Source organism: Neopsephotus bourkii, unplaced genomic scaffold (assembly GCF_033783945.1).
Source record: "Neopsephotus bourkii isolate Nb327-2 ecotype Australia unplaced genomic scaffold, CSIRO-AGI_Nbou_v1 NB_1792, whole genome shotgun sequence".
Lineage (NCBI taxonomy): Eukaryota > Metazoa > Chordata > Aves > Psittaciformes > Psittacidae > Neopsephotus > Neopsephotus bourkii.
In genome coordinates, this window is record NW_026902266.1 from 3,780,472 (window position 1) to 3,793,863 (window position 13,392).

At 44.4% G+C, this 13,392-nt stretch overlaps 1 protein-coding gene across 6 annotated transcripts in view; it reads left to right on the forward strand.

Moving 5' to 3' along the window:
• Nucleotides 1–13,392, forward strand: part of LOC133226544 (uncharacterized) — a 78,520-nt gene that overhangs the window by 19,742 nt on the left and 45,386 nt on the right. For 2 of the 6 annotated variants that reach the window (XM_061380201.1, XM_061380202.1), the window contains exon 1: nt 9,720–10,044. The exons of 1 other annotated variant lie outside the window; for it this stretch is intronic. The gene's annotated coding sequence lies outside the window, so the exon portion shown is untranslated. Of the gene's footprint in view, nt 1–9,719; nt 10,045–12,732; nt 13,256–13,392 lie in introns of those variants that run through there. 3 more of the 6 variants (XM_061380198.1, XM_061380197.1, XM_061380199.1) reach the window with 3 other exon arrangements.

A 13,392-nucleotide genomic window follows, 5' to 3' on the forward strand; every position in this document is an offset into this window, starting at 1 on the left:
AGAAATAATTCAATGAAAGACTTAACCATGTCACTGCAGCATCCCTTAGGTAGGTATAGTCACAATTACATAAAACTGCAAAAGGTATGAAGTAAGTTGATTGTGCTTCTCCTTAGAAAACCTGGTTAGTATTAGTGGTCGCTTAAAATAATAAATTTTCAGAAGGCCTTGTAATTGACAGTTGTCTAAATTCAGAATTCAGTTAGTTGTCTGAATATTATTTCTGAGAGAAAATGTCATTTCCTTCTCTTACTGCCACCAAAACTAGAGATGCCCTTAAGTACTCCAAGATGAGATGAGCAGTAGTCATCTCCATGCTGCAGCAGTTTCTCTCTTTGACTCTTTTTGGCTGGTGTATTAAAACTCCTCCAGGTAGGGTGCATTGTGTTTAAATTAGCTGGTCCTCTACCTCAATTAAGAAGCTTTCTTGGCTAAATGTTTCATGTTAGTGTTGAGAGAGAAGGTTTCTGTGAGTAGCCTGATGCCAAGGCTATTGCTCTATTAACTGGGGGAAGAACATTAAAAGATCCAGGGACTATGCAGCTTGCTTGAGCTTTCTAGCCTTAGAAGTTTGGTGGGCATGTGATGAAAGAGACTCGTGCTTCCCTGATGGAAACCCTTTGGATTAAACTTTCTTTGAGTCAAGAGACTTCGTGCATCTGGTATGGAAAAGCCTGCAAGCACACCCAGCTCGCAGCATCTGTGGAAAAACCAGCTGCTGTGTCTGCTTGTGAGCAGTTGTCTTGGGGATATGCCTAAAAATCTGTTTTTTTCCATTGTTCGAGCACTATATCAGGCTCGGCACACTTTGTCACATAAAATAATATGGATAAGGGTTTGCAGCTTGCCTACCTTTTAAAGAGCCTATTATTATAACCTTGCCATAATGCATTAATTATGCTGCTGAGGTAATGATAGTGGTATACCAGGATAGCTACAATGGCTTTGGTTCTACGCTTCCAAGTCAGGATGTTGCAGAGGTACAAGGCAGTTCTGTTCTGCTGTACTTACTTCCTTGTCACCTTTGCATTGGTACCCATAAAATAATCCTCTGCTATTCCTCACAAGATTTCAAAAGCTGCAAGGATGAGGTGTGAGAAAACAGACCTGGTGCTAATAATTTAGAAACTAGATGCTTAATACTTTCTTAATAGTTGCAGTTGCACACATGAAAATAAGATGTGTATATTGATATGATACAAAGACCCTGCAAAATGCTTGCAGTGTGATTTTTTTTTTTTTTTATAAGCACATAAAACTACTTCTAGAAATAACTATTAATGTTATACTTAACTATGCAGATATTGGACTGAACTTGAAAAGTCACAGCAGTCATGCTTAGTGAAATACTTTGTAAGTTGTACTGATCTGCAAATTAGACAATAGCCTCCTTTTTGATGGGAAACGTGACCCTACGAAAGACAAGTCTTTGGATTCATTTCAGTTGCATGTGATTTTCCTTCCAAGTCTAGAATTAAAATTAATGGAAGTAGCAGGGAGCTGGATGTTGATTGGATTCCCTTGAGTTCTTGAGAAGATTTTTGGGACACCTCTGAAGCAAAGAGGTGAGGGAGGAGCTGTCAGCCTTCTTAGTTTGGCATGCTTGTCCCCTGATGTGTTTCATCTACTGAGCAGGTGCTGGAGGGCACCAACTTGGTGTGTGTTTTGCAAGCTCTGCACTGAAGCAGTCTGCTTGGTTTGAGATATGAAATAGCTGTATCTTTTCCCTGGAGCCTGAGCTAAGCTACTCACTTACCCTGAAATTGAAAAGAAAAAACTAGCCGTTATTAGCAGATCAGAAAGAGCAGTCTGCTGGCTGCCTAATGCATGAGTTATGCCACAGCCTGGAGCTGGGCTTTTTGTTAAGAGCAACTCAAATAAGGAAAGCAAGCAGACCTCTGAACAGAACAGAAACCAAAGCTAACAAAGGAAGCATCTGCTATTCAGATGAACTGATATAGGTGAGAGAGGAAAAAACAAGTTGTCAGACACCTCCAAAGGGTTGATACTTTGGCCAGAAACCTACAGTTCGGAGATTGCAGGCATTTCATAGCCCGATGAGGGTGATGCACATTTGCCTATCATGCAATCCTAAGCAAAAGCAATCTGGATGATGGAAGACTGGCATAAGATGCTGAGCTAGGATGCAGGAAAATTGTGTACAAGGTCTTGCTTTGTTTAGATGAGTTGAGATGCACCTTTCTAGGGCAGCTCTAATTCTGTTCTCCACTGTGGTTGCAATGAGAAGTACTTAGGTTCGTGCTGAAGTAGGTTGGTTTATTTGAAAGTTTGGCACAAGGTAGAGATGCTTAATTTAGTGTTTTGAATAGTATGGAATTTGCAATGCTGGGTTAAGGATGCACCCCTGCAAACAGGGGAGCAGGAAGGCTATTTGTTCTGGTTACTCTTCTAGTTGCCAAAAGCCGGGCTGGTATGAGGTGGGAGAGGAAAGGTTGTTGTAGCTCAGTGTAAATAGTAGGTACAATATGACCACAGGCTGCATTGTTGGCACGTAAATCTAATGAACAGGAGAGAGGACAGGCTGCTTGTATTGACACTGCTGTCAGCTCTCATTTTCTCACAGATGGGGGACCATGAATGCACAGACCCCATTGACGGGATGTCCTGGTTTTAATCTTCTTGGTGAAGAGATTTGTGTGCTCTGAAGCATAACATGTTTTTGCGTGTACCTTCCCAATAACAAAGGGGTTTGCATGCCATTGCTAAATGGTTTCTGCCAGCCCTGGAGGTGGCTAGAGCCATGTCACATATCTTCACCTCTTTGTGGACTGAGAGATGCCTGGTCCAGAGTTCTTAATTGTATTCATCACTCATTTTTACTGTCTGTGATGTCCATAGTGCTCAAAGTCCTTTATTTAACCAGCAACTGGTGAGAGAATCCTCATAAAATTTTAGTAACCTATCATTTTATTACAAGTTTTGGCTCCTTACATTCAGAAGTGAGTAACCTGGTGTAAGAGTGCCTGGTTGCTCATAGCGTACATGAATGCTTGAAGCAGCTGCTGAGAGCGGGAAGTACAGGAGGAGTGCCGAGAAACAGGAAGATTTGGTCAACCTGCTTGGAAAGTAGCTAGCAAGCAAATAACTTCCTCTTACACGTACATGTGATTTCTGACATCAAGGCAGAAGGCTGACAAGGTGCCTTGCCTTGGAGGGCAAGTTGAATGATCTATGTAAAGTCCTCTCTTGGGGCAGAAGTGGCTAAAAACCGTCAGAATAAGAGACCTCCACCTTATCTTTGTTGCTGCTAATTTGTTCTGGATGATTGGTTGCTTCATGGAAAAGGATCGTTGAGCTCTGCTCTGTATTTGCTTGTGTTGCGTCTGTCCCTGGTTCAAGGGAGATGGAGATGTCCTCTGCCCTTATCCTGTTTCCTGTCCTTATCCCTTACCCTGTTTCCTGGCCCTTTCTATGTTCATGCATCTTCTGACAGAGCAACCCTAAAGTGGAGCTGATCAGCATCCTCCTTGCCATGAATGTTTGTCCCATTAATGACAGGTATTTTTGTTTTGGAGCAAAATCACACCCGGAGTAGCCCTGTCAGGTTTGCTTGTGCCAGGTTTTGCCTAGGACACTTGGTGAAACGGGGGAACTGCTTGGGAGGAGTGCCCTGGTCCTTCAATTGCCAGAGGACAGGAATGAAGTAGCTTCAAACCCCCTCTACTCAGCAGTATGTCACAGTACTGCCTTCTTATTCCTTGTGTGTGCCATTTTTCACAGCCATCCAGCCTCATCCACCAATTAATGGTTTTGGTTAGTGTTTGCTATGGAAAAGCTTGTGGTGCAGGGAGGTGATCCTGGAATACTCATGGAAACTTGTCCTGCCTGGTGTTGCAGGAGTTTTGTAAGCATGGTCTGCTTGTTGCAGCATCTAAGATTGCAGTGGTTGATGTAGCAGGGATGTCCAGGTAGATGGAGATGCCTGTTGCCCTCAGACTTCTTCTGTAAAGCTTGTAGCCAGTTAATGAGAATGGATGCTTTTTGTGATGACCTGATGGTTGTGGATGTTGAGTAAACTTTGTACAACTCATTTGGAGGATCTCAGTCCTGGAGTCTGTGCTGCCTTTGGGTTAATGAGGGATTGTTTCACTTGTTCATGTCCATTTGAACACTTGCAGTTTCTGTTTCAGAGTGACATGCTGAGGAGAAGACAGGACATGATGTATCTCACTGCTTTGGGCTCTACACCAGGGAAAATTATGTTTCCTCTCCAAATTCTCTGCCCAAGATAGAGCAGGTGGTGGTTGCTCTCTGCAAGGACAGTTAGAAGCATCTCTGATCTCTCCTTGATTTGCTCACATTGCAGAGTCCTGGGAGAGATGGTCTCTTTAAGATGCTAGGAGAGAGGGCTTAAATGCTGGAGCCCAGACCTCTCCCAGCTTTGCTGCAACGGCAATGCATGTTAGCTCAGGAGTGGAAGACCTGCATGCTGGCTCCAGCCAAGGTCCAACTTGGCCTGTATCCCCCTGCTAGTGATAGCAAGAGTGCATCCTGTGGGAAGAAGAATGAGTCCCTGGGTTTAACAGCTGCAGAGCATCTTCTTGTCCTGCAGTTTGCATGTTACTCTGCAGACACTTCCTATGACTTGTTCTAAATTACATGCCACAGCCCAATTGTGGGTCACTAATTATTTCCTCCTCTTTGCTTCTTTAATCTGCTGTCGTATGGTCTTTCACTGTGAACAGTTGTTCTTTGCTCCTGACATGGTTTGCATGACACCAGTGGCTGTTGCAGGCTTTGTTTCTCACCTTGGTACATAGATGCCTTTTTTGTGATGCCCATGGCTTCATGTTTCATGACTATGTACTTACTGTCTGCCTTGGCTTCTGCTCTGCAGTCTGCATTTAGGCAAACACTGTGGATGCTTTGAAGAGGATTAGAACTGACATTCTAATTGGAGAGAAAATAGGGTAATTGCAGACTTAGTTGAAAAAAGTGTCCAGTGCTTCATTGCACTGACTTTCTTGCTGGAGGAGTTGTTGAATGTAGTGAAGAGAAGGAATTTAGAAACATGCCCACATCACCCCACATCTGTAACTCATCAGGCATTTTGTTGCACATCTTGCATTTATTTTGTTGCTGAAACATGAGGCAATTTATCAGTGTTTCTGTTCTGTATCTGGATACCTCTTTGTGCTGTCTGTCTTTCCAGCTAAAAATGAAGTGAGAGCAATGCTCTCAGCGGTTCATTTAGAAGAAGACAGAAGTTGGCTGCTCTCTTCATTTAGTCACTCACTTACAAGTACTGAAAGCTGCAAATGAACTCATTTTAGTTTTCCAAGTGCTGTGATAAGAAAACAACCAGCCCTGTTTCCTCAAAATGCCAGGATTGATGTTCATCCTCATGACAATCTAATGCATCCAAAGCCCAACTCACAGGTTCCTATGCAAGCGCAATACTACTTGAGATGGCTTGATGGAAATAATAATGCGTCCAGTGAATTGATTGTCATGCTCCAGAGTAGATAGTACACTTTCCAGCAGCTTAATTTACTGTGGTGCATGGGGAGAACAGCTCTGTGTTGGTGGTGGGTTTTTTTTTTGGTCTTGCCTCAGCAAAGATTTTTTCTTTACATCCCTCGATTTCTGCTTTGTGCATATAGAGGTATTAATTGGTATGGACTTTGGAGGAAAAGGGGAAGCTGTGCCAGTTAGCACATATGTTGAGGGCTTTTGCTCCAGGTGACTTGTGAAGGGAGCAGGCTAGAAGTTAAGCCTACAGATCTCTCATTCTGTGCCAAGCCTTGGTGTTTTTTCTTTGCTGGTCCGTGTTGAGAGGATTGGAGATCCATCAGCAGCAAAACAGTAGAAACTGGCTGGTGATGGGTTTGGTGAATCTTATCCTGCATGTCTTGGTTTCTGTTCCCAGTGGGGTTTCCTTAAAACTCTCCCCCCTTCCCCATCTTCTGGTGACTGGTGCTAGATCAGATTGAGAAGGGCCTTTGTCCATGGCAAGGGCCCCCGAGCACTAAGATGTCTTCATGACGGGTCTGAGCAGAGGAAACAGCTGCCTGCCTGGCTGAGTGCTAATTGCTTGGTGGGATTTCTCCTCTCCTTTTCCTTTTTGGGTCCTCCCATGGTACCTGGCATGGTTTTCTGTGAGGCTTGTGTTTGATGTGCATGCAGGATTTGTTCTTTACCTGGGACCAGAACATGAGCGATACTACTTTAGGAATAGCAGCAGCAAAGCCAGGCTATTGTCATCTGCTCTCTGAAAGCACTTGGTTGCTGTTTTTCCCGTGCCACAGCAGAGCACTGCAGTCTTCTCCATCTTTTGCTCCAAATGCAAATAGCTGGTCTTTTGTGTTCCAGAAAAACCTTGTGGTAACACAGCACCAAAATTCTGGCTGTTCAGGATGAGGACATGGCCTTCGCCTGAAGGGAGGAGGAGAGCATGGACAGATGTTATGCATCACATCAGGTGACCTGCTAGAGTGTAGTTAGCATTAGCTGTCCTGAGAGCTAAACTTCTGTGGGGTTTGGTGTGCCTGTGTGTCCCTTCCATCATGGAATGGAATTTGGCACAGTCTGGTTTTGCAAAGTAGTCGAGTGTTGTTGGAGAGCTTTCTTCTGACCTCCTGCCTTCCTGCTGGAGCAGAGCCTGTGAAGTGCCAGCCTTTGCCAATCTGAAGTCAAGGGGCTGGTGTCTCATAAGGTGCATGGCGCAGGGAATGGAGAAGCCTTGTGACAGGTTGGGAGCACTCAGCATCTGTGGTTGTGCTGGACGTGTCACATACCCAACGTGCCAGAGAGTGTCTGTCAAGGCTTGGGTTTGCAGACAGAAGAGCTCATTAGTTAGGGCAGCTCGATGATGTGGCAGGGGGCCCAGGTTTGGTTATCCTTTTGGGCAGCTGCTTGAAGGGGAGGCAATTGCTGAAACATTCATAAACTTGACTGTGAGCAGACTTCCCAGTTTCCTTGTCCACAGTGGAGATGGAGGAGTGCAGCCAAGAGCTGCGGTACCCATCCCAGGGGAGGCAGCAGGGAGCAGCCTCGGGAGCCTGCTGCTCCCTGACATGCTCCTCTGCGTCAGCTCTCTTGATTAATTGCCATAATAAATTTCTGACTTCAGAAGCCTGAATGAGCAGAGCTCTGCCAGAGCAGTGCCAGGAGTGGTGGCTTTTGCTATTCATTTTTTTCTCCTCCTGTAAGCTTCATATGAAAGAGAATGCTCTTATAGTCTGAAGAAAACTAGCAACAAAACAATGCTAAATACTGGCTATAAAACCCCTAATTACCTGCTGCATGCATGTTGCAGTTGCACTGGGACATCTAATGCAAGCCCCTTGTTATCTTAGCTTTTTTTACTCAGTGCTTACACAAGTTTAAGGCTTTTAATATTATTCCCCTGTATTTAGAAATAAGGGCACAATAGTTCAGGCTCTGAACACCTTCAGTCTTTGTGTGTCTCACAAGATGGCTAGGAGGTGTGCTAGTATCTGCTTTTATGGCCCCATGTCCAGCACAAGCTACGCTGACCCTTCTGGTAGTGTGCATTTCCCCGAATTGCTGTTGTCTCATTTTCTGTATAAGCTTTCTCCTGGTTTCCTCCTGGAAAATAACGCTGTGGATGGTGTCAGGAGCGGAGTCAGGGAATTCAAAGTTAATTGCTGATCTTGTCCTCAGTTCAGCCCTCTCATGCCTCTTGCCATGGAATCCTCTGTTAGCAAAGATGACACTGATAGCAGGGAGAAGTGTATTTTCTACTGCACAAGGAATTGGTTAATGTTTATGTGCACCGGTTCCCCCATTTGAGAATGTGATCTTCAAATCTTTAAAACTCCCTGTCTTCTCCCAAGCTTGCATCTTTGTCAAAATGGAATAAATTTTGTTTTAAAGTCCTCTGCAACAGTGCTATCATAAAGCTGATACTGCTTCCTACAGACAGGCACAAAGTGTCTTTCTGTACATCATTTGGGGAATGGCCTCTGTGACAGGATTGGACTTGAAGCTTCCTTTTTTTGGGGGGGAAGAGGGGTTATTTTTGCAGACTTTGTGGTTAAAATCTTCTATTTATAAAACCTTAAATCCTGAAATGTGGCTCCATTACAGTATGTAGTGGGATTTGGAAAAAAGTCTGCTAGAACCGTATATATAATGGGTAGTGGAACAGTTAGGTCATGTTGAAGTTGTTACATTTTCTGTTACGGGTCCATGTGAAGTTTGGATTTGGTTGTTGGTTTTTGGTTTGGTGGTGTTTTGTTTTGTTTTGTTTTATTTTTAATGAATGCAGAGCTATTAATGTTTTTCTTAAAAAAAAAAAAAACAACTAAACAAATAATGGGCCTTCCATCTAGTAAAAATGTCCCTTTTACGAGTGTGTGTTTTTCCCAGTTAATGGTTATTTTAGTGGAGGCTGCCCTGTTCTTTCCATCTGATTTCTTGCGCACACCTCTGAATGTTTCCATTTCAGAAAGGAGGAGGACACTGGTGCCAATAGACTAACTTCAAAAGCTGCTATGCAGGAAAGTGTCACAGTTTTGACGTGTTAGGAATGAGCGAGGAAAAAAAACAAACCACCACCAAAACCCCTTAAACTTTTACTGCCATGCAGAGATGACAGAAATCTTGCTACCTGGGGGGAATCAAGCAACTTTGTCATGCTAAAATAGTGCAAGTGAATAGTCTTTCCATGCTCTGGAAAGAGATTTAGGAGCACTCAGTAGTTTTTAAAGAAAATATGATACTTTATCTATTGAATACTGCAGTTGTGTCATGCTGTAACTTAAAATGGGACCTCTGGGAGCTGCGTAGCTGCAGGATGCACGTAAGGGTTCTTTTTCTCCATATAGTATCATATTGCCAGTGGTTTTCATATACAGACCCAAGTGGTACCAGTAGTGTGCTTGCCCTCATCCCTAACGCCCAATTCCAGCCATCCTGGTGGAGCCACATTTGACGTAGGCAATGTTTTTCTGTCCAAGCCTCCTCAGAGCCTATTGAGAGGGAAGGGGAAAGGGGAATGCTGCCTGTTTTTTTTCCAAGAGCAGCTGAATGCAGTGCCCCAGTTACCACGTTTTTTTACATGGAGTACCTCAGAGGATGTACAAAAGCATCTTTAGCACTTTCAGTACAAGGACAACGAAAGGACCTAGATTATGTTGGCACTGCAGCAAGGGCTTAAATGAGTGTCACTGATCCATTGTTAGGAGATGACCCAGTTTGGACTATATTTATGGGGAGTGGGAGGGGAGAATGGACCTGTTTCAGATGACTTTTGAGCCTTAAATGTGCTTACAGGCTTTGTGTAGGGATTGCATGGGCTCCTGCTGGGTAAACAGAGCCCTTTGGAGGGTGTTCTGCATATACTGGCATGGTGATGCATCCTGCTCTTCCTGGCTAGACATGTGCCAGCCAAAATGGGTTGATTCTTGCAGCCTCTCTCTGCATGGCGTATTGGCTGCATAAAAACTGAGTTGTCAGGCAGAGCCTGCCCAGCTGACTTTTATTTATTTTGGTGCATTTTCTTGCAAGGCTTTTAAAGTCTCCAGTTACTATATAATTTGTAGACTGGTCCTAGCCAAGCAGATCCTCAGCTGAAGGCTGTGACCCTACAAAGGACTGGTGAAGGTAACAGGTTGTTAAGTTTGCACACAGTGGGATGCTTTTCTTTCTTCCATTCCCTTTCCCCTCCTGTAAATAGTCATACCATCTGTTTGAATACCTGTGTCACAGTCCCCTGTTCCCTTCTTTCCTCCTGGGTGGGATGGTAATGAGCTTCCTTTTTGTCTTAGAGGGCTTTGAAAGTTGGGTATTAGGGTCTACTGCCACTCTCTGCATCTTCTTCTGGAAGTCTCTTACCTGTCTTTTTTAAATGCTTTTGATCCTGCATCTGTAGAATTTGTGGAGGATGTAATTTCTCAGATTATCTTTTTTTTTTATTTTCTTCTTCTCCTTGCAAGGGTTCCTGTAGTCACTACATCAAGCTCAACCCAGATGATGCAAACTGCTTTGAGAAGTGTTCAGACCAGAACCTGCTGTGGGCTTAAACCCATCTGCAAATTTGGGAGGGGAAAGAAGAAGGTAAGCAGGGAAAACTCGTGAGGAGTCAGAGCTTGCACCATCAGCTGCAAAGCTTAGATGCATCTATTATCAAAAGTATCAGAAAATTGTGTTAAATGCAGTGTACTGCACAGCTGGAGGCAAGAGGAGGTGCATGGTCTTGTGGGTCCCTGCAGTCTGCTAGCACACTGAGGTCAGAGCGACACCAAGTTGCCTGCAGCAACTGCAAAGCTGAGCATGTGGGGCAAACTGGAGTTTCCTCCTTTCCCTGGCTTTCCAGGGGGTATGAATGGCAGTTTTGATAACTAACGGCTTCATGCAGAGAGGTCTGTCTGTTGTGGGAGATGTGAACCCAATTTCAGGCTTGGATGTGTTTCTTTTCTGTTGTAGGAGCTTTAGGCTGGTTTTTGTTTGGTTTTCTTCCTGATTCTTTTTTTAAATTAAATTTGAAAATGCTGTTCCAAGTGAAGGATAATGAAAATTAAGTGACTTGCCCTACCTCTTTCACAGCCAGTGCTGTGTGTAGTTAGTAGTTTAATGAGAAAAGACACAAGGCAGCTCCTATGACGAGGCTGGCTCTGCAGGACTTAGGAGTAAGATGGGATAGTAATCAGGTGTGATGTTGTGGTCTTCAGGACAGGACTGCAGGACATTCATTGTATTCCTTTGAACAGGATGGAGCCTTTCATGTGATTATTTTTTTTTTAAGTTTAATTCTGTAATCTTGATTCATTATCTAACAGCAGGAACACTCCCTAAACTTGGAAATCTATTTTAGGACTCTGTCAGTCTGTCTGAGGAGCTTTGGCTGTCCTCCTGGTGTGGGGCATCTTGTCTAGCAGATGCTGGGAGGGAGTTTTGTTGCAGTGGTCTGCTGCTGTTTGCTCATCTCCAAGGTATGTTGTGGGCTTTGTAGTTCTTGCTGACACAGACCTCCTCCAAACTTCCCTTCTGATGTGTCTCTTGTATATGAGAACTTGCTCCAGAGGAGCTTTCCACTGCATCTTCCCACTCGGTGAAATCTGTCTGTAGGGGTGGTCTGTCATTCATCTGTCCCAGCTTGTAATTGTCTCCTTCCAGAGCTCACTGAGATTGCAAAAGGAATTAAAAAAATGCCTTTAACACCAGTGGCTTTGCATCAGGAGGATTGATTTGCTGCTGTTCCCTTCATCCTGATAGCTTTTTCTCCTGGGCTTTTTAAGTGTGTGTGGATTGTAATTTTACATCCTCTTGAATTTAACATCTTTAAAAGGACTGCTTGGAGTTATGATTGGGGATGCAGAAACTTTATGCCCATCTGTTCTAGAGCAGGTAATGCTTCAGGCACAAACAAGAACAGAGAGCTGTCCTGTAAAGCAGTCCACTGCACATTTGCAACCAAAGTCCAGTTTCAAGCCCTGCAGGGTAATGTTTAAGATAATATTTTAATTTCATGTGTGGCCTTCAGTTTTAAAAGAACACAGCTGAGTCTGTTTCATTACCATGCCACTTTTGAGTCGCATGTGCTGTGGTCCACAAGCCTGCAGGGTGGCTTTTCTGCCACTGCCCTTGTCCCTGATGCTTTTAACCTGGTTTCAGTTTCATCCCCCTGCTTTTCCCTAATAACCTCTTGCCCTATTTCAGCTACTTTTTTTATGGTGTAGAAAGCCTGGACAGTTAATTTTCTACTTGCTGGAGAGATGCAGTCTGAAATTGACAACTCACCCTGAGGGAAGGCAGATGGGACTCTGGCAGCCCTACCAGCTTCTCATATGCCTGCAGCCCATTAAGAATAGAAACAGTATATCTGGAGGCCCTTCACTGGAGATGATGAAGAGATTGTTAGTGTATTGCCATAGGAGGACACAGGGAATGACTCCTTAGAAAGCTGGGCTGCAGTAGCTAAGCTGCCCACAGAATAGCTCATACCCATGTCCCACTCTTCCATCTGGTTTGGAGATTGTCAGTGTGTCAGCCCACAGTGTGGATGGCAGAGCCTGTGGACAAGCTGTGATGCTGCTGCTCAGAGTGGGTAACATCCTCGAGCATCCATGAGTGAGGAAGTCTACAGAGCCTGGCATGGGTTTGCTCATCACCTGCTTGAGTTCCTCACTGTTGCATCCTGCAGTGCCAGGGGAGCATAAGCTCTTTTCTCTGAGGCTCCTGAAAGACAAAAGTCAAAGTGCTCCAAACCACAACAGCTTCCACTCTAAAAATACCATAAAAGGCTGTGTCCTTAGAAGCTGGGCATGGGAGCAGTTCCCACCCACATTGCTGCAGCGTGAGTCACTAGCCTATTGCAACTGCTCTTCATGTGGGTGCCCGGCTGAGGATGCAGAGAGGAGGAGCAGCAGGAGGAGGGGGAAACCGCTCTGTAGCGCTGTGGAAGTGATGAACAGTTACGAAGAAGAGAATCACATGCAGGCATGCATGAACTCGATCAAACTGCCAGCGGGTTTTGCTTTCGTTAGGGTTTTCTCTGTTTAGTTGGGGTTTTTTTATGTTAGGGTTATTTTATTGAGAACTTTCAGCAAATGCTGCTTGCTGATCATTTGAGCTTAAGGTGTTTGCAGCCAAGAGTCTTCTGATTGTTCAGAAACCCCAGTTTCCTTTTAGGAAGCACAGTAATTACCACACAAATAATATGAAGCTGGAAAACCCCTCTGACTTTAGAAGTAGGTTTTATTTACTCTTTAAGCAAAATTTTTCTCTCCCTCTCCTCCCTCCTTGCCTTCATCCTTCCTTTCCCCTAGTGCAGAAATAGTCTGTGCTTCCTTGTGACAGATGGTGTAAAAACACATCTCCCTTATGTTATGCGCTGCTCTTACCTCTGCTTTTTATCCAACATGTAGGTACTAGGGAGTAAATTTGGTTTTGTTTTGGTTCCTTTCCTGAGGCACCACCCACCTGCCCTGGCCCCAGTGATTGTTTTCCCTTTTCCTTCCCTTTTGCTTGATGTCGTGGCTCTCTGGGCTTACCCTATCAAGTATGACAGTGGGAAATTCTATAAAAAGCTTCCTTTATTTAGACGCCAACCCAGTAGTGACATCATGTGGGCACGTCTTCCAAGTTCCTCTGGGCTGAGCGGATGGAGGGAAGTGGTGGCCATGAAGCTGAGCCTTCTGTCTTCCCCAGTGCATCTCCGTGATTCTGCTCTGTGGCTGTACTTCCCCAGCAGACTGGTGCATCTCCTTTAGCAAACATTTTAACAGTATAACATGGCTGTGGTTGTCTTCCTGCTCATGGCTTTCAGGTTAGTCCTTCGAAATGCTTTTTAGTGGGTGCTCACCCTGACTTCTCAGGGAAGCAGGAGGCTTGCACGCTCTATCTTCGATGCTGATAAATTTTGTGTCGGGCCAGTCTCAGATAACTTTGGCAAGGGAGCAGATG